This window comes from Pan troglodytes, chromosome 3 (genome assembly GCF_028858775.2).
Source record: "Pan troglodytes isolate AG18354 chromosome 3, NHGRI_mPanTro3-v2.0_pri, whole genome shotgun sequence".
NCBI classification, from domain to species: Eukaryota; Metazoa; Chordata; class Mammalia; order Primates; family Hominidae; genus Pan; species Pan troglodytes.
The window spans coordinates 67,085,070-67,104,108 of NC_072401.2; positions in this window are offsets into that span (position 1 = coordinate 67,085,070).

Below are 19,039 nucleotides of genomic sequence, written 5' to 3' on the forward strand. Positions count from 1 at the left end.
GTCTAGACACTGAGATCCAGCATTCATAAAATAAATAAGAAAACATGGATTTAATATTATGGAATAAATAGAAAAATATAATAAAAATCAAACATGAAAATATGGAAAAAATGAATAAGAAAGAAAACATCAAACTGATTTTAGAATGAGTGGCAGGAAAATATACAAATAAAAATGTATAATACAATGACATTAAAAATAATACACTATGCAAAGAAAGCTTTTAAAAGGAGGAGGCTTAAAACAGAGAAGTCTAGTTATTAAGAAGAAAATATCTGTGGGCACGGTGGCTCACGCCTGTAATCCCAACACTTTGGGAGGCCGAGGCGGGCAGATCACGAGGTCAGGAGATCGAGACCATCATGGCTATCACGATGAAACCCCGCTTCTCCTTAAAAAAAATACAAAAAATAATTAGCTGGGCATGGTGTTGGGTGCCTGTAGTCCCAGCTACTCAGGAGGCTGAGGCAGGAGAATGGCGTGAACCCAGGAGGCGGAGCTTGAACTGAGCCGAGGTTGTGCCACTGCATTCCAGCCTGGGAGACAGAGCCAGACTCCGTCTCAAAAAAAAAATATATATATATATATATATATATATATGAATTCTATATTTTTCTGCTTATGTATATATGTATATATACATATATACACATATGTACATATATACATATATACACATATGTACACATATACATATATACACATATGTACATATATGTATATATACACATATGTACATATATGTATATATACACATATGTACACATATATATACACATATATACACATATGTATATATATACACATATGTACACATATGTATATATATACACATATATACACATATGTATATACATACTTATGTACACAGACGTATATACACACTTATGTATATATACGTATATATACCCTTATGTATATCTATGTGATTCTAGTCAAGAACTTACAATAAAAGAAGTTAGAATAAAAGATTTCAGCCAAATGCCTGTGTTTATTACTCTCTGACAAGCTGAAAGGACAAAAAATTATCTTGCTTCAAAATACACTTTGTTTATCAGTATGCCCATCCAGTTCACAGTAGATAGGCTCAGCAGGGCCACTTTAATCCTCTATTTGAATGCCGATTTCTAGAAGTCAGATTTAGAATATATCAGGGATGCTAATTTTCTCTATTTAAATATCACCTTATATTCTGAAGTCCCCTTATGGTTTTGACTCCTGGGAATGGAACAGTCTCTTTACTTTGACTTTGAAAATAGTTCCTGAGATAAACATCTCAAAGCTATACTTTAAAATTCATATTTGAAGACTTATCAGTGATTTTTATCTAATAACATCTTCAAAACATAAATTATCTTTATTTGAAAAAATATGTTTTTCTATGTTTTCTAGATAGGTTAAATAGACTAACACAAAAATATTATAATTGCCTTTCCAACTGTCTTTGCTAGTTTTTCATTTGATACACTTTTTACCCCTATAATTCCTCAAAATAACACTTGAAATTAGAAAAAGAAAAAAATTAATTTCCAATGTAATTTATTGCTTATATATTCTATTGCAAAGCTATTTGGATATATTCACCCTATCTAGTCTCAATTAAAAAGCATGAGGTAAACAAATATCCTTTTCTAAAATGTCCTGCAGAGAAGACAAGATGCACTTTTTAAGGTTTCAAGCCAGTCAGGTGAATCAAGAAATCGAGAGGTCTCTTAGATGCTTATCTTCATTTTAGTATTTCCCTTCTCCCAATTTTCCACTTTGTGATATTTCCTTTAAGATGGTATCAGTTGATTTTTGCTAATTAATCAAAAGTTATTGGGGAACAGTATTCAGGTGGCTGAATACAGGTAGCAGCTAATGAAACCTTAATGTGTAATTTTCAGAGGTCCTGTGTGAAATCCTCAATGATATAGGAAAGAAATATAATTCTGAAACCTCTAACAAGGACCAAAGTAAATATACTGGTGTTTGTTATGAGGTGAACTGTGTTTCCCAAAAAGATATGTTGTCATTCTAAGTCCCGTATTTATGAATGTGATCTTATTTGAAAATAGCATCTTTGCATATGTAATCGTTAAGATGAAGTCATTCCTGACTAGTATAGCTTATAATCCATTATGAATGATTGCCTTCTCAATAGGACAAAGAGAAGAGACACAAACACACAGACAAGAGTCCCATGTGAAGACAGAGGCAGAGATTGGAGTGATAAGTCTGTAAGTAAAGAGTTTTAGGCAACCACCAGAAACTGGGAGAAAGAAATGAAACAGATTCCTCCTGTGAGCACACGAAAAGAGCTAGCCCTGTCAACATCTTGAGTTTAGACTTCTAGTCTCCAGAAAGGTGAGATAATAAATGATGTTGTTTTAAGCCCTGAAGTTTGTAGTAATTTGTCACAGCAGACCCAGGAAACTAATACAGTATTTTTATTTTGTATCCTCCGAAGGTAATTACTTAATATATACTTCTGCTCCATGGAAGACCCCTAGAAAAACAGTAAAGATACATATTCAAAAAGTTGCTGATCTTTAAGGTCAATAAATGGGAAGAATGCTAACAAAGTAAAAGGTCCTGAAAGAAGCAGGGTGTATATTCCAGTTTACCATCTCATAAACGACAATATAAGCCCATGCCAGTCTAGGACCTCTCTTAGTACTTTTATATGTGAAATCTTGATTAAAATGATTATAAAGGAAAGGTAGTCACACTTAAAATGAAAACAACTATTGAATTTGCACAGTTCAAAAATGAACTGTCGTTGGAAAACAGCAGACGGAAGTTACCTAGGAGTTGAGAACTCCATATTTAGTCTTGGGCTCCTCTAATCAACTAGATATATGCAAATCTGTTTAAGTTTTCTAAGCCTAGGTATCCTCATCTGTAAAATGAAAAGTCAGCCAGGATACACTGGGTGTCTACATGCGCATGCCTAAATTGCTGGCAGTAACCAACCTATTTTAGATATATATGCTTCTTCAATTTTCTTTCAAGTCAGAAAAACAGGAAACAGTTTATCTTGACTCGTTTGACACTGAAAAGGCAGCTACTTACAGCTTACTTTGAACAAGGTACAATACAAGGAGAGTTATAGATACTACATTAAGACTTTATTTAACTTAATCAATTACCACGTTATTTCTCTCTCCTTTAAACCCTAATTTTTACTTTTACCTACATATCCTTTTTATATTATCTTCTTTTGTTGTTTTATAGGTCCTGTGATGTCACTTTTCATTGTTTTCCACTTACTACTAGAGTTATCTTTCACTTTGAAGAGTTATCTTTCATTTTGAAGAGACAAGAGACTTCCAATCTTCTCTTCAGACTATTTTTTCTAAACATCTATTTTGAGTCTCTGTGATGTAGAATTTCCTTTTATGCTCTTTATTCTGCTACAGGAACATATGTCTTACTACCCAACATCCTCCAATTTTAAAAACTAACTGACTCAGTGTACACATTATATGACACTCTCTAAGATAGCATAGCTCCTTTAAGAAGAAGAATATCCACTTGAAAGAAGTATTGAATTTTATAGTTTAACATCAAGATCAGGGAGTGGGGGAAAACGAAGCAAAAAACTTACACCGAATACCACATATTGCTTTTTCTTGTATTCATTTCTCTCCAGTTCAAAACCAGAATTAAAACTTAAGTGAACACTGAGATTAGCAGTTTGTCATGATTCTAAATCTAAGTATTACTGTGTGCTCTAAATTACTTTTTGAATATTATTTAGACAAGAAGTTTGCTGATCCTTTTAATCTTTTTTTGTATATGTCACTCTTAAAAGTTTTTCTAAACTTTTTCATTTCTTAGTTCTTCTGGTGGGACAAAGTCTAGTATCTGTAGGGATCTAAGGTAGAAAAGATGCCCTTTCTCGATGCCACTTTGCTCCTTCAGCCTTTACCTACCAGATTGTATAGTCAAACTGTAAGAATCTTAAAAATATATATAAAAAATAAAAAAACTCAGAATGATTTTCCAATTACAGGAAAAAAGTTTAAATTTCTAAGTAACTTGAACTTTTCATTGAATATTCTTCTGGAGAGAACTCTCAAGACATGCTTGCATCCTCCGTGTATTTCCAGGGCAAGATTTCCTTTGCTCTTCATCTTGTTCATTTTCCCTCAAGTTCAAGTTGTCCATTCCATTTCCATTGGCAAACTTCATTGCAATTTATTTGTGAGACACTGAACAGTTTCCTTTCCCTAGAAGAATACTGTTTTCTTGGGAATAGAGATTCTTTTCTAACTCAATTCTATGTCTTGTGATCTTATACATGCCCAGGGTTTCAGCCAAATAATACAGTTTGTTGCAGCTGTGTTTCACTCTTATGGAGGAGATGGCTCCAGCCCTATGAGCAAAGATGAATGAGGCATGCCAACTTTAAAAATATATACATGTCTACCAGTAAAGCAAGTTCTTTGATATGTCAACCAATAATGTAAGCTCCTCTCCTGTATTAAATAGGATGGTTTTGCCATAAGTAACAGAAGATCTGACTCAAAGTGGCTTAAAGAATATGTATACTCTTATAACAAGAAGCCCCAAGGTAGGCAAGTTTCAGATTAAGTTGTTTAAGTGACTTCATGAGGCCATCAAAGATACAGATTCTTTTCATTCTCTTGCAGTGTCATTCTCAATTTAGTTTTATATTCTGTGTGTGAAGCAATTCCAGGCATTATATCTAGCTATAAATGTATCCTGAGAAAGACAGAAACATTCTCTTTGCGCAGCAAAATCTTTTCCAGAAGACGCCTTGTAGCAGACTTCTCTCATGAATTATTGGTTACAAATAGGTCAAATGTCCATTTCTGAACAAAACACAAATGAGGGGAATTTGCTTCACATTGGACCAGTCAGTCCCCCTCTGGGGTGGGTTGAGGGGATCAGCTTCCCCTGAGACACCAGCTGAGCAAACTTGAGGCTTTACTAGAGGGATAAAAGATGAGAGGATTAGATCATAAGTGACCTTAGATAACTGCCTTAAGGATCACTTTTCTTTTACTTTCATTTTTTTTCTTTTTTATTCTCTCTCTTTCTTAGAAATGATAGTCCTTTCTAAATTTCTAAATTCACCACGAGGATGAGGTACCAGCTTACCTTAAATTTTCAACTTGGTAATTTCTACATTTAGGAGAATGTGTGAAGGAAACCAGGCCCAAAATGATGTCCTCATCATATAAGGAGCCCATCTCTCTGTGTTCACAGGCCTCTCAGAAGTTAAAAGAGATATTAGAAAAATATGTTATTGTATTATTTGAGAATAGATATTTGAGAATCTGAATCAGATAAGTAGTCCTTACTTTAGCCTAATTAAATCAGTTTTTCTCTCATAGCATGAGGGCCCCTGGTTTATTTCAACCTTTCAAGCTAAAATAATATTTACTCAGGGCTTTGTGGGTTTGAAGGTCTCTGCTTCCCCATTCAAGTATGGAAGCCATGCCTTCAATCTCTTTTGATCAATGTCCCAAAGACTGAGCAAGGCATCTGAAAATTCCATTCAGCATCTTCATTTCTAGTTTTCCTTCAAGTCTTACTGCCTGGATTCGGAATTGGAAAACTATTCTTGTTTTCAATTTCCTCAATGATTAATACCTAATTTTTTTGCGTCCTCTTTATACCCAAGCTTTATAAACAATTAACGTTCTTACACGGATCCCTAATTATTAGAAGCCTGTCACCTATGTATTATTGGATCCAAGTTCTGAAACTAGACTGTGTCTCTTTTTATCAATTCTGGAGCCCAATAGTAGTGTTGTTTTTCTATAAATGGCATTGTGGAAACAATGAACAGAACCAGTGAGTTTTCCAGGGATTACCTCTTAACTTATCTGCAATTTGAGGAATATGATTCACTTCCCCATCTGCAGAAACTATACTAAGATTCATAAATAGTTCTAGGTAATCTTGGTTATATATTGAATCTGTTGTCTTTAAAATTTTAATTTCTCACTCTAGCATCTCTTCATTTCAGTATTTTACTTTTCATTTTAGCTGGTTGTGCTGTGCATCCCAAAATACTTACTGCGTGAATTAATCTGTTAGGGCTGCCATAAAAAATACTAGCATCTGGGTGGCTATAAAACAACAATTTATTTTGTCACAGTTCTAGAAGCTGGAAGTCCAAGATCAAGGTCCCAGCAAGGATGGTTTCTTCTGAGGCCACTCTCCTTAGCATGCAGTTGGACACCTCACTGTGCTCTCACATGGGCCTTCCTTTGTGCATGTGCATTCCTGGTGACACCTTCTTCCTAAAGGGCACCAGTCACAATGGATTAGGGCTCCATTCTAATGACTTCAGTGTACCTTAATTACATATTTAAAGGCCTTATCTCCAAATGTTGTCATATTCCAAGGTACGGGATGTTATGACTTCAACATATGAATTTTAGGGGAACACAATTCAATCCACAATGCTATGTAAAAATCAGTCTTGAATATTCACCTCAAACCTTATTTTTCCCTAGTTTTAGTGGCACCACTACCTATGTCAAGTTGCTCAGTCTCTGTACTCTTCTCTGAACCCTTGCCACTAACTCTTCTTCACTTCCCTGATCCCAGTCTCTATAATCTCCTGTCTGGACTTTTGGCCTTCATGGCTCTGTTCTTTATTGACTAAACCCCACTGTATTAGCTACATCTCTTTCTCATATAATAGAAACTTAACTCTGCCTATGGATATTGACTTGAATTTCTTTCTACCTCGGATTTTCTCCCCAAGTCCTTAAATGTATAGATTATTCTAGTCGATAATCTCTGCTCAGAAGTCCTTATAGCTAAGGGTTTTATCCTGATTATTGTAACCAAAGTGTCTCTCTCACCTTCTATTCTCAAATTTGCCTATTTCCTTCATTAAATACAACACTCTGTGAAAGTACCTTTTTTTATTATTGATTTGCTTATATTTTTCTTTCTTTGTTTTTTCTTTTCTTTTTTTTTTTTTTTTTTTTTTTGAGATGGAGTTTTGCTCTTCTTGCTCGGGCTGGAGTGCAATGGCGTGATCTGGGCTCACTGCAAACTCCGCCTCCCTGGAACAAGCTATTCTTCTGCCTCAGCCTTCCGAGTAGCTGGAATTACAGGCGCCTGCCACCACGCCCAGCTAATTTTTTTGTATTTTTAGTAGAGACAGGGTTTCATCATGTTGGCTAGGCTGGTCTCAAACTCCTGACCTCAGGTGATCTGCCTGCCTCAGCTTCCTAAATTACCGGGATAACAGGCGTGAGCCACCGCGCCCGGCACTTATATTTTTTCGAACCCACCTAAGATGTATACTCCTCCAGAGCAAGAATCTTGTCTCTCTTATTCACAATTTGAACAGTGTCTAAAACATAAAAAGAACTCAATGAATACTGATTTAATATATAAATGAGGAACATGACCTCAGGAATGACTCTTATCCATATAATATACTGTAATCTAACCAAATCGCTCATTTCATGAAGGCTGTAGAAAAGAGAATTTCACAGGAGGCCTGCAACTGCTTCCCAGTGCTCCATTTCTAAACCTCCACTTGAAATTTAGAGATGTTAAACTAGTTGTCCCAGGTTAACATATTAGTTGTGGAGGCAAGATTCCTCTCTAGCAAGGCTGGCTCTGGATCCAGCATTTCTAACCACCACTCTCAAGATCTCTCCGTTGGGCGCAGAGAAGAAACATTTCTAGAAATTTTTTCTAAATTCCTTCCGAATCCTAAAAAATAAATAAATAAATAATAAATTATTCTGTGAGATATTTCAAAAAATTGTTTTATGCAAATGTTTGGATTAATAAAATGATGAGTTTTCTTCAAATTCAAAGCACTAGGACCAAATAAACCACACTAAAATACAAGAATACGTAAGTATAAGAATACAAAGAACAAACTTAGTAAGTAGGTTAGAAGAGTATCAGGAAAAGTTTCAAATGTTTTTCCACACTTATAAAAATTAAACAACAAAAGACACTTTTCAACTACAACAAGCTCATGACCTCTGTATATTGCTTAGCTCTATCTAAATTAGGTTTACAAAACATTAAGGAGCAATAAAGCATCCTTTTTTTCCATTATGAAAACTCAAGTAGAATAGTAAGATGGTTAATTTTAGCAATTTATGTATTCTGCAATCCTAAAATATGGCTAATGTGGAATCACAGTGTTAGAAGTTGATTTTGATAACAATATGTAATGATTCTGTCAATAACATAAACAAAGATATTAAAATAGTCCCAAATCCACTTAAAACTGAGAAACTGAAGAGCAAGCATTGCTTGATCCTCTTTGGTATAACAGTCAGGAGTTTCATATATTGAAGCTTCTCAGTCAATCTTATTGCAAAGATATTCTTCTTACTTAGTTCACTTTCTCAAAAATCTTTAATCTGAATGATGAACTAGTTTTAAATTATCAGTGTTCTTGAGAACACTTTAGATTATAAAATGCAAAATATTTAAAAACCTTACATAGATCTTTAGGCAGATTTGTATAAAATTAATGAAGAATTCTAATACATGGCCTGGAAAGATATATATATATTTTTTTGACACAGTCTCACTCCATCGCCCAGACTGGAGTGCAGTGGTGTGATCTTGGCCCACTTCAGACTCCTCCTCCTGGGCTCAGGTGATCCTCCCACCTCAGCCTCCTGAGTAGCTGGGACTACAGACTCATGCCACAATGCCTGGCTAATATTTTATATTTTTTGTAGAGATGGTGTTTCATCACGTTGCCCAGGCTGGTCTTGAACTCCTGGGCTCAAGCAATCTGCCCGCCTTGGCCTCCCAAAATGTTAGGGTTACAAGCGTGAATCACTGAGTCCAGCCTAGAAAGATAAATATTTAAAACTACAACTTTGTGTTACTTTTCAAACTCAGGGCTTTGTTTATCAAATGCTATAAATATTTCTAGCACAATTTTGTCTATAACCAATAATTTAAAATCCCAAGACCTATTAATTCAAATATTTACTTATTTTCAAAGTGTAAAATATCTCTTGTTCTTCTCTATTTATATTTTCTGCCAAATTAAATCTGATTTGCCACTTAATTTGTGTTATTTCATATGAACATTGGCTAAACTTATTTATGCAAAACAATTGTGATCTCATCATTCAAGGAAACCATGCATCCTCTTTAATAAATCTCATTACCAAATTATAATTTTATATATACCCTGTTTCAGGATGAAGCAAGAGATGTGGGACTCCACAGAAATAGGCTTTCAAAATTTATTCATCTTGATTTTTCTTTATCTAGAATGTGATGAAAGTCTCTGCATGATAAGTATGTGTGAAGCAAATGAAAGTAAATATAAATGTGTGTATATATGCACATACACACATCATATATTAGAGAATCTATGACTTGCTAATGTAAATGCAGCTATATTTAAAATACTATAGAGGCTATTGTCTTACCTCTATTAAATATTTTAAGCAATGATCATGTCCAAATATTGTAAATAGAAATATATTAAGTATTATTTATAGGAAGTAAGAATTTATCTTCAAGATCAAAAAGCCTTTAGAAACATGTTGTTAGAGAGAAATAGGACTATTTTTTTTTAGCAAAAGTTTGATCACTAATCTAAGAAAATAATAGCCATCACCATTCTGTCCTATCTTAGAACAAACCCATAAATTTATTTTTAAACTTCAGAGATCTAAGTTGGCAATAATATATTTCCACTTCACAGTTTTTAAATTGATTACTTGTATTTCCTACTGTTTATTTTTATCAAAAATACTCACAATTAGATCTATAAACTGAGTTTCTAAAAATGTAGACGCATAAGAACCTCATTTCCTGTAACCATACAAAATATAAAAATATACATAATATTTGATTTTTTCTCTTGTAATATTCAATTTATCTCTCAGTAATAAATCACAAACAGGTGGACCCAGGAAAAGAAAGGACACTTCAGAATTTACAGAGAAATTTTATCTTAAGTCACATAAATCCATAAAATCCTAACTAACAAAAGTTATAAGGGAAATTAATCTTGAATCCTTATCATCATCCTCATCATGGCTAAAGTTTAAGTGCTGTTATGGACTGAATACTGTCTTCCCCCAAAATTCATATTCCTAAGCCCCAACTCCGAATATGATAGTAATAATGGAATTAGGATGTGGGGATTTTGGAAGTGACTCAATTTGATAAGGTCAAAAGGGTGGAGCCCTATGATGAAATTAATAATCCTAAAAAGAAAGGAAGAAATATCAGAGCTTCCTCGCTCCATCATATGAGAATATAGCTAGAAGGCACCCATAATTGTAAGAAATGTCTGTGGTTTCAGCCGTCCAGCCTATGGTATTTTGTATAGCAGCCTGAGCAGACTAAAACAAGTACCTATAATGAATCCACACTTGACATTCCTCATCACTAGCCTAGATAATGCCTCATAGCTAGTCTCTGTGAGGTCAGAGATCCATGTCTTTTTTTTTCTGATCCCACCCTCCTTCCTGAAATAATATCTGGCACATATGAAGACTTGAATAAATATAGGCAGAGGAAATAACAAACACAACTAAATAAACTGACGTTCACATAAATTTAAACAAAGCACAATTTTATGAGACCAAGAGATGAATAATGGAAATCTACTGTGTATACAACGCACCTCAGCAAGGTCATGATGAGTGAGTTTTGATAGTGAAAAAAGGAGAAAAGGAATTTTAACAGGAGGAAACATGAAGAAAAGTCATGTAGTTATTGAACACCAAGGATGTGTATAAGAAATATTAACAGGTCATTATTACTGGATTGTAAAGTGCACAAATGAGATATAGTGGTAAAGTGGAAAACTGGAAAAGGATAGGAAAGGTTATTTCAATGCTCCAGTGAGAGATAATGAGTCCCTGAAGTATAATGCTGGGCGATTGTGTGCTAGTAAATGTTTAATAATGGCTCTTTGAAAAAGGAAAGATGTATGGGATGAGGCATTTGTTTTGTGTGTATGTGCATGTGGGTTTGTATAACACGCATATGTGTGTATGTATACCTATATATGTTAGTAAATTTCATAATACCACTTGAGGGTTACTATTTGTCTATTTCTGTGTTTACATAATTTTATAAGTAAAAATTAAAATACATTTACACTATTTTTTTAAGTGCACTCATAAATTCAGTGTATCTACTCAGAAAATCGGCTATCAGTATTTAGCATTCTATCATCAACAATATGTAACAAAGACTACGCATAATGCTTAATTAGTAATGAATCAGGAGAAATCACTCAAGTAAGTGGTTAATAAGAGTAGTTCCAACATGAATTCTATGATTGATATTTTTCTTTACACTGATGGGTAAAGCAACGTGAAACAATAAAGGCCTACATTAGAACTTCAATTGTTTGTCAACGGCATGAGTAAATTATTTGCTAAATTTGGTAGTTTTCAAAGTGAGGTACAATAGTCCCTCAATTTTTGGTGGTGTTCACAATATAATGTGTATAGATATAAAAGACTTTAAGTTGAATCTGCATTAACGTATTCTTCATTATTTTCTTAAGTTTAGACAATCAATCAAACTGTAAATCAGGCTCTGATTTGTAATGTACACCCAGTTTCATGGTGTAAATACTTCAACAATGACCAATTTCAAGCTACCAAGATAATTGCTATTAAACAGATTTGGAAGAGATATGCAGTACTGAATCATTATGTAATATTTACAGTATACATAACCACTAGACATGATCTCAAGAACATAGGCAAAAGTAGAATTTAGTGAAAGAATTAGGAAAAATTAATGTTGAATATTTATTGACTTTATAATATAAATTTTAATAGCACATTTTTGCAATTTAATTTTTAATAATGGCTGTGTTTAAGAATCAAATGACAAAATTTCGAAAATGTAACAATTGCTCTTATGAACCAGCATTAGCACATCAATAATTAGGAGGACAATATCTTTGTTTAAAAATTACTATATTGCAGCTTTCCATTTATGAAAGCTGTAACATTAACCATCTCCGTTGTGAACACATTGTCACTCTTCTAAGATCTTTCTCCAAATCAGTAGAGAGGTATATTTCAAGTAAACGGGAGGTAACTCAGATTATTTTTAAAATACAATAACATAAAATGAAATTTAATATGACTACAGCTTAGACATAATTGTTATACAAAAATATTTGTAAAAAATTGTAAAAATCCTTTCTTCAAAGGATTTGTAATTCCTTTAGAAATTAATTGTACTTCACCAGTCTACAAAATAAATGATTATTAATTTGCATAAGCTGAGTTCCAAAAACATTTTGAAAGGTGGATTAAACATTAGATTGAGACAAAATAAACCCTTTTTAGGAGCAGAGATATTAATTTGAAAATATTATACATAATATAATATAAAAAGGAAAAATCACTTTTATATTAGACATTCAGAATAGCATTACATCTTTATCTTCTCCTGTGGTTTAGAGAACTCAACATGGGTATTACTATATGGTGGGAAATAGAGAATGACTGCAAGAATAGGATCGGAGATAAACTATGACGATATGTTAAAATTTTTAGCAAAAAACAAGGAGCAGACTTTAGTTTCAGACTTGGTCCTTGTCAAATGGGAATGGAAGAATAAGAAGAATTAAATTTTTGTAGTAGATAAACCAACAATTTACATAGATTTTGTTGCTGCTATATCCTATATCTATTATGAGATGTACTTCAAGATGCCACTACTCTGAACGTTTCTTTAAAAATGCGCTAAGTATGCACACACGAACACAAGCAAAGACACACAATTACTTATACAATATACCTGTATTTAAGACAGTGATTATATGTATATCTCATAGCTGTACATTTATAAGAAAATCAGCTCAGCTTAAAAATGCTGGTGAGGGGAGGAATTTTGTTTCATCTACTTTCATCTAAATCCTATTCATGAACCCTGGGCCAAAAATCACATGGCTCACCTAAATTCTCCTATATTCCAAGAAAAGGGAGAATAAGATTAGTGTAAATGTTAAAAAGAATAATTATTGCTATTTGCATTTACTTTCTTTTCTTTAAATACCAGATCTTTTTCTAGCATGTAGAGGATAAATGCTTATGGGATTCACCTTTCTTTTCTTTTCTTTCTTTCTTTTTTTTTTTTTTTTTTTGTTGTTGTTGCAACAGAGTCTTGCTCTGTCACCAGGCTAGAGTGCAGTGGCACAATCTTGGCTCACTGCAACCTCCACCTCCCAGGTCCAAGTAATCCTCCTGCCTCAGCCTCCTGAGTAGCTGGGACTACAGGTGCACACCACCATGCCTAGCTAATTTTTTGTATTTTTAGTAGAGACAGAGATTCACCATGTTTGCCAGGATAGTCTCGATCTCTTGACCTCATGATCTGCCCACCTCAGCCTCCCAAAGTGCTGGATTACAGGCATGAGCCACAGTGCCCTGCCTCATCTTCCTTTTAATGGACGTTTACCTATTTCTTTTCTGTCATGAAAAAGCAATATAATCACAAACCAACGTAAAAGGTCAATAAAAATTATGAAGTAAAGAAAAATATACATAATAGAATCTGTGAAAGTTTATGCTCATGGAAAAAGATAGATTAAGTTGTGAACAAATAGAGATAGGGCACCTAAAACATGGCACATAAAATGTGTCCAACAGATTTTTGTTTTTTTGTTGTTGTTGTTGTGTTTTCTTTATTTGTTTTTAATAATTGGATACTGGATCACATTAATGGTGTAAATGCCATGAAAACATCCATGATCATCTACAATTGCAATAGAAACATGTAAATTTGCCTTTATTTTATGTACTTGAAGCCTGGTTATACTGATTTTTTACTATTGGACTCAAGTTAATTGTATGTCTCCCTTTTTGGAAATAAAATTTCCCTCTTCCTGTGGAATCCTTGCAAACAAAAGACATGGATTAATTAAGATGTCATGGTTCTTTAATATTCATTTATGCATTTTAAATTTTAAAAATGCTAAGACTGTATCCTAAAAATAATTGACTCTAGACACTGGGAAAACAGTAAAACATTCTATAATCCATCTAAAATCCTAACTATCAAAATAACAATCACATCCTTAAAATATACTTTAAATAATAAAAGTACACACTAACTTAATAATGCTATCACCTGTGAAACAAAGGGTTTGGATATAATTTTGGTAATGAATAGTTCCTTTGGTTCCGAGCATGTGGGAATATAATATGCTAAAGTTCAGATTGTCAAAGTTAACAATAGAAATGGGAGAAATAGGGGTCTTCATTATGAAGACTCCCATGTATACACTTTAAATAAATTTGTTTGCCTTTCCTTCAAGAAGAAGAAGAAGAGGAAGAAGAAGGAGAAGGAGAAGAGGAGGAAGAAGAAGAGGAAGAGGAAGAACAAGAAGGAGGAGGAGGAGGAGAGGAGAAGAAGAAGGAGAAGAAGAAAGAAGAAGAAGAAATGGGAGACATAGGAATAAAGTGAAATAGGATACAGAGTAACGTTGATTATTATGAGAAGTTAATTCACGTTGATGATATGTAGTCTTGGGTCACAGCATTAAATGACATTTTTGTTGAAGTAGACAAAGAAAGTATCATTGTGGTGCTCTTAAAATAGAAAACAAATATTTTACTCTTCATTGTATTTTGGTATCACTTATGGACTTGGGGGGCAGTAAGGAAGGAAAGATTTTTAAAAAGGGATGCACTTTCTCTTGGGTAAGGAGTCTTTTTGGGAGAACAGTTTCCAATTAAAGCTAAGATTTGAGAAGGGGAAAAAATATAGGTATAATTACGAGAAATATGCTTACATTAAATACAAACAAAAGAAATATACCAAAAGGAGAGAACAGGAGAGAACTAAATTAGTGGAAAATTTGACTGGCAAGTGTAACTGATAGTGCCTTAATTGGTTACTGTCCAATTGTGGGTACTCCCCCCTCATACTTCTGATCACATTTACTAAGGCTGTGTGCTCTTCCTCCAACTTCTGTGCTATTTATTTATTTATTTATTTATTTATTTATTTATAATAGTGAGTACCTGCAACATTCTTTGCAAAACTGTCTTCAAGCTGCAGAAACCAACTTGACCACATGTAGACAACTGAAAGTGTCTGAGTTAGGTCTCCTAGGAAAGCTTTTAACAAATGTCTGATTGGTCCAGAAGTACTGAAGTTCCATCCCCTTTGCTTCCATTCCAGTTGGACAAGTTTCTAAAGAATTATTTACCCAGAGCCAGCCCGTGGGTGCAGGCTGAGACTGGGGCTTTGCCTTAAATGTAGTTTTGCTTCAATTCTCTTCCTCCCCTTTTATGCATCTTTTACTTCTTCACCTCTTTCTCCTGGGAGGAACTTCATAACAAGTTATTTACACAGGATCACGGGTCTCATAGTCTGCTTCTGAGGAATATTATTAGGATCAAAAATCAAAAATATTTTTATTGTTGTTGCTTTTTCTCCTAAGCTAAGCACAGATAAGTGAAAAGGAGAAATCTCTTGAATTTAAGTGTCTTAAAAATTGGAAAGGTTTTTAATAAGTTCATAGTTAATTAAGAAGTAAAAATTGTGTCCAAGAAAAGTATTAATAATGAGGAAATGTTTGGAAATTATAAGTTTTTCACCAAATACAAAATTACTAAAAATCTACTGTTTTATTTATGAATTATCTTTAAACTATTTTTTAATATGAAGAAAAAGTAATGAGACAAAACAGTTTTAGAAAGCTCTACTACTTCTCATGTTCTAACATCTTTTCTTCACATGCTTTGAATTTTTATAACAAGAACTGATTCATAGAAATGCCTAAAACACAAATATTCATTAAAGCAGCATATAAGGATTTTAGGCCAAAATAAATTGTAAATGATTGATATACAGTTTAGCAAATACTGTGTTAGGTTACTTCTAAGATGGCTCCCAGTGTCCCCAACCCCATTTATGAGCTGTGTAAGTCCCTGTCTATTGAATAATTTGTTCCTAACCAATAAAATATCTCAAACTTGAGGGGTGTCACTTTTGTGATTAGCTTATAAAGACTGTAACTTTTATTTTACTAACAAATTATCTCCCTCTCTCTGGGTGCCCACTGCCAACAATCAGCAAGAAACTGAGGCCCTCAGTCCAATAACAGGAAGGAAACCAAATCCTTCCAAAATCAAATGAACTCAGAAGTGAAACCTTTCCTAGTTGAGCTTTCAGATGAAACAGCTATGGCTGACACCTTGATGGCAGACTTGTGAGAGACCCAGAAGAAAATGACCCATTTATGCAGTATCTGGATTTCTGACCCACAGAAACTGTGAGATAATAAATGTGTGTGTTTATAAGTTGATAAATTTGTGGTAATTTGTTTTGAAGCAATCGATAACTAATACACCTAGTATATTTAATACTATGTGGAAGATATAAAGGAAAAATAATAGCCTTTACCTTCAAATTATTGTATAACTAATGAACAAAACCATTAGAAAAATCCTAGGCAGACTGAATACAAATACTCTAAAATGAAGTTTTTCGTAAAAACATTTTTGGTACTATCGGAAGGAGGGAAAGAGAGAGCATGAAGAACAAGAGGTAGAAAGAGAACATTTAATTTGATACTAGCATTTATTATTCCTTTTTTTATTTTTTAAGTATTAAAGACAGAAAACCACATTGACAAATCAAGTGAAAGGAATGTTACTCCACAGAGCAAGGTTCACTTAGTAGCAGATTCAGGAATTGACAGGATGCATTCAAAAAAAGAGAAGAGTGGTTGAATGGGTGGTGGAAGAAACTAGGATATAAAATGTTATCAGTTCTGAGAAAACTTCAAAAGTCATCATTATCATCATCATCACTATCATCAGCATTATCATCATCATCATTATCATCATCGTCATGATCATGGAATTTACTCTGTTAAAAGCACCAGTTTTATCAAGGTTTTGAAAATGGTGATAGCACAGATTTCCTCTTCCGTAGCTTGTGTTTAATGGATGAGAAAATGTGAAGCACCTGGGCCGGTGGAGTGAGAGGGAGAGTTATCACCACAGAAAATGGATGTTTCAACAGGAAGGAGGAATGGTACACCAAAGATAAACTTGATCAATTGCATAATTTTGCTTCGATCTGCCAGTAAGTGCTAAGCAAGAATTTAACATTACATTTTCTCCAGGTTGGATTTCAGGGTCACATAAATCTTCAGAAGATTTATACATATTGTTCTGAATGGTGCTTTACATCAACTAAGGTTGAAGACCTTAGTGGCTCAGTTTTCTATTAATGAAATCATTATAAAACTCAAGAACACCATGAAGGAATACTAAAAAAATAAAATAAAATAAAATAAAAAAAAATAAAAAAAAACTGCTTTATAAGGTGTTTCTTGAAAAGCTTTTATTTCTTTGTTTTGAATCATACTGTTTTCCCTAGAAGTTCACTTTGTTTTCTTTTACATTGTACATTCATTTACAAGTGAAGCTTTATTGCCAAGTTCTCAAGTCATAAGTGTGGAAACACCTTTCATAGGACATTTTCCCACATGGATTTCTTTGAAGTTATTGCTGATAAAGACTTGGACAAATACTTGTTCATCTCCTTTTTCATTCATTTATTTATTTTCCTATTTAATATTAATAAATAAATATGTTATGCATGGTTTCATTTCTTCGGAGCATACAAAAAAGGGCCTCCTAAAAATAATTTGGCTGAGGCAAAGAAAGTGCAAATAAGACAATGTATCATAAGAAAGAATACAAAGGAAAAAAGAGATATAATAGAGTTTCATATCTTTTCTGCCTTTGTATAAATTTAATTGAAACCTAATCTCACAAAATCTGCCTGAATGTATTACAGAATTAGTTGCAAGTCTGATTTTTCTTTACCCAAGTTTGTTTCATTTGTAGAATTTAAGAAATACTCACTGTTACATAAACTCATTCAGATGTTATTTGTTTCTGTGAATTTCTGCCATGCTCCACTGCAATTTGACCAGGATCTCTGTATTTTGAGAAAATTAGTTTACTGTAGTAGGATATACACAAATGGACTGAAATAAATAACTGCATTATTTAGCAATAATCCCCAAATGATTAGTCACTGTTTTTCTTTCAATGTTTAGTTTCAATTCCAGTTGTTTTGAGAATCATAGAGTTTTTCTTGATACTAATTCTTTTCCAAATACATAAACCTGCTGAAAGTCTGTCCAATTTTACTTTTTTTTAATTTAGAGAATTCTTCTACTCATTCTCTGTCTGCATTTTTCTCTTCTTCCTTCACAGAAAATTCACAAATCAGCTCTATTTTCTCACTTCCCTGGAACCTTCCTTTTCCTTGGTAATTCAAGATTGTTTCTTACTCTGGTTATAAGTTACAAATATATAGTTTCCAAAATACATAGCTCTAAAAGACTATATTATTGCATTTAAAAAATGTAGAAAAGCCATATCTCCTCCTAATAATGCAAAATCACCATCTTTGGAGATAATATAGAATATTATTGAACTTGTTAAAAATAATAATTGATTAAAAACATATCTCTGCTAAAATCATTTAACAAAGCATGTTATTTTCTTATATTGGTATATATGGTCCTGGTATCTCCCCAACTTTAGCTAAGATCCATATAATAACATTTAGAATGGTTTCTCAAAGAACTCAAATTCCTGAATATACAAGCTAGCTGAGATTTTAAAAGATTGACCATTTGGGAAACATATTCAAATATACCAAATATATTCAAATTATTTTGTTTATAATATTAATTATATTATTAGTATAAATTTTGTATTGCAAAATAGAGTCCTATGCATGTTCAAGTTGGTCTTTTATAATATGACGATTGCTTATAAATGCTTTATTTTTTATTTTTGCTTTTTAGCTGATTATTACAACACTTCTATCATGTAGGGCAAAAGGGAACAATTCATTAATACTGCCTTGAAGATTATGCCCACTTTGCAATTCACATTCTCCCTGCAAGTGCAATCAAAATAAATTACACTACTTAGCTTATAAATTGAATTTTAGGCCAATTTCGTGGATTATATCTCTAGATTTTTATCATTTTTATAATAAAAGCACATTGCACGTAGATGTTATAGTCCATGTTTTTACT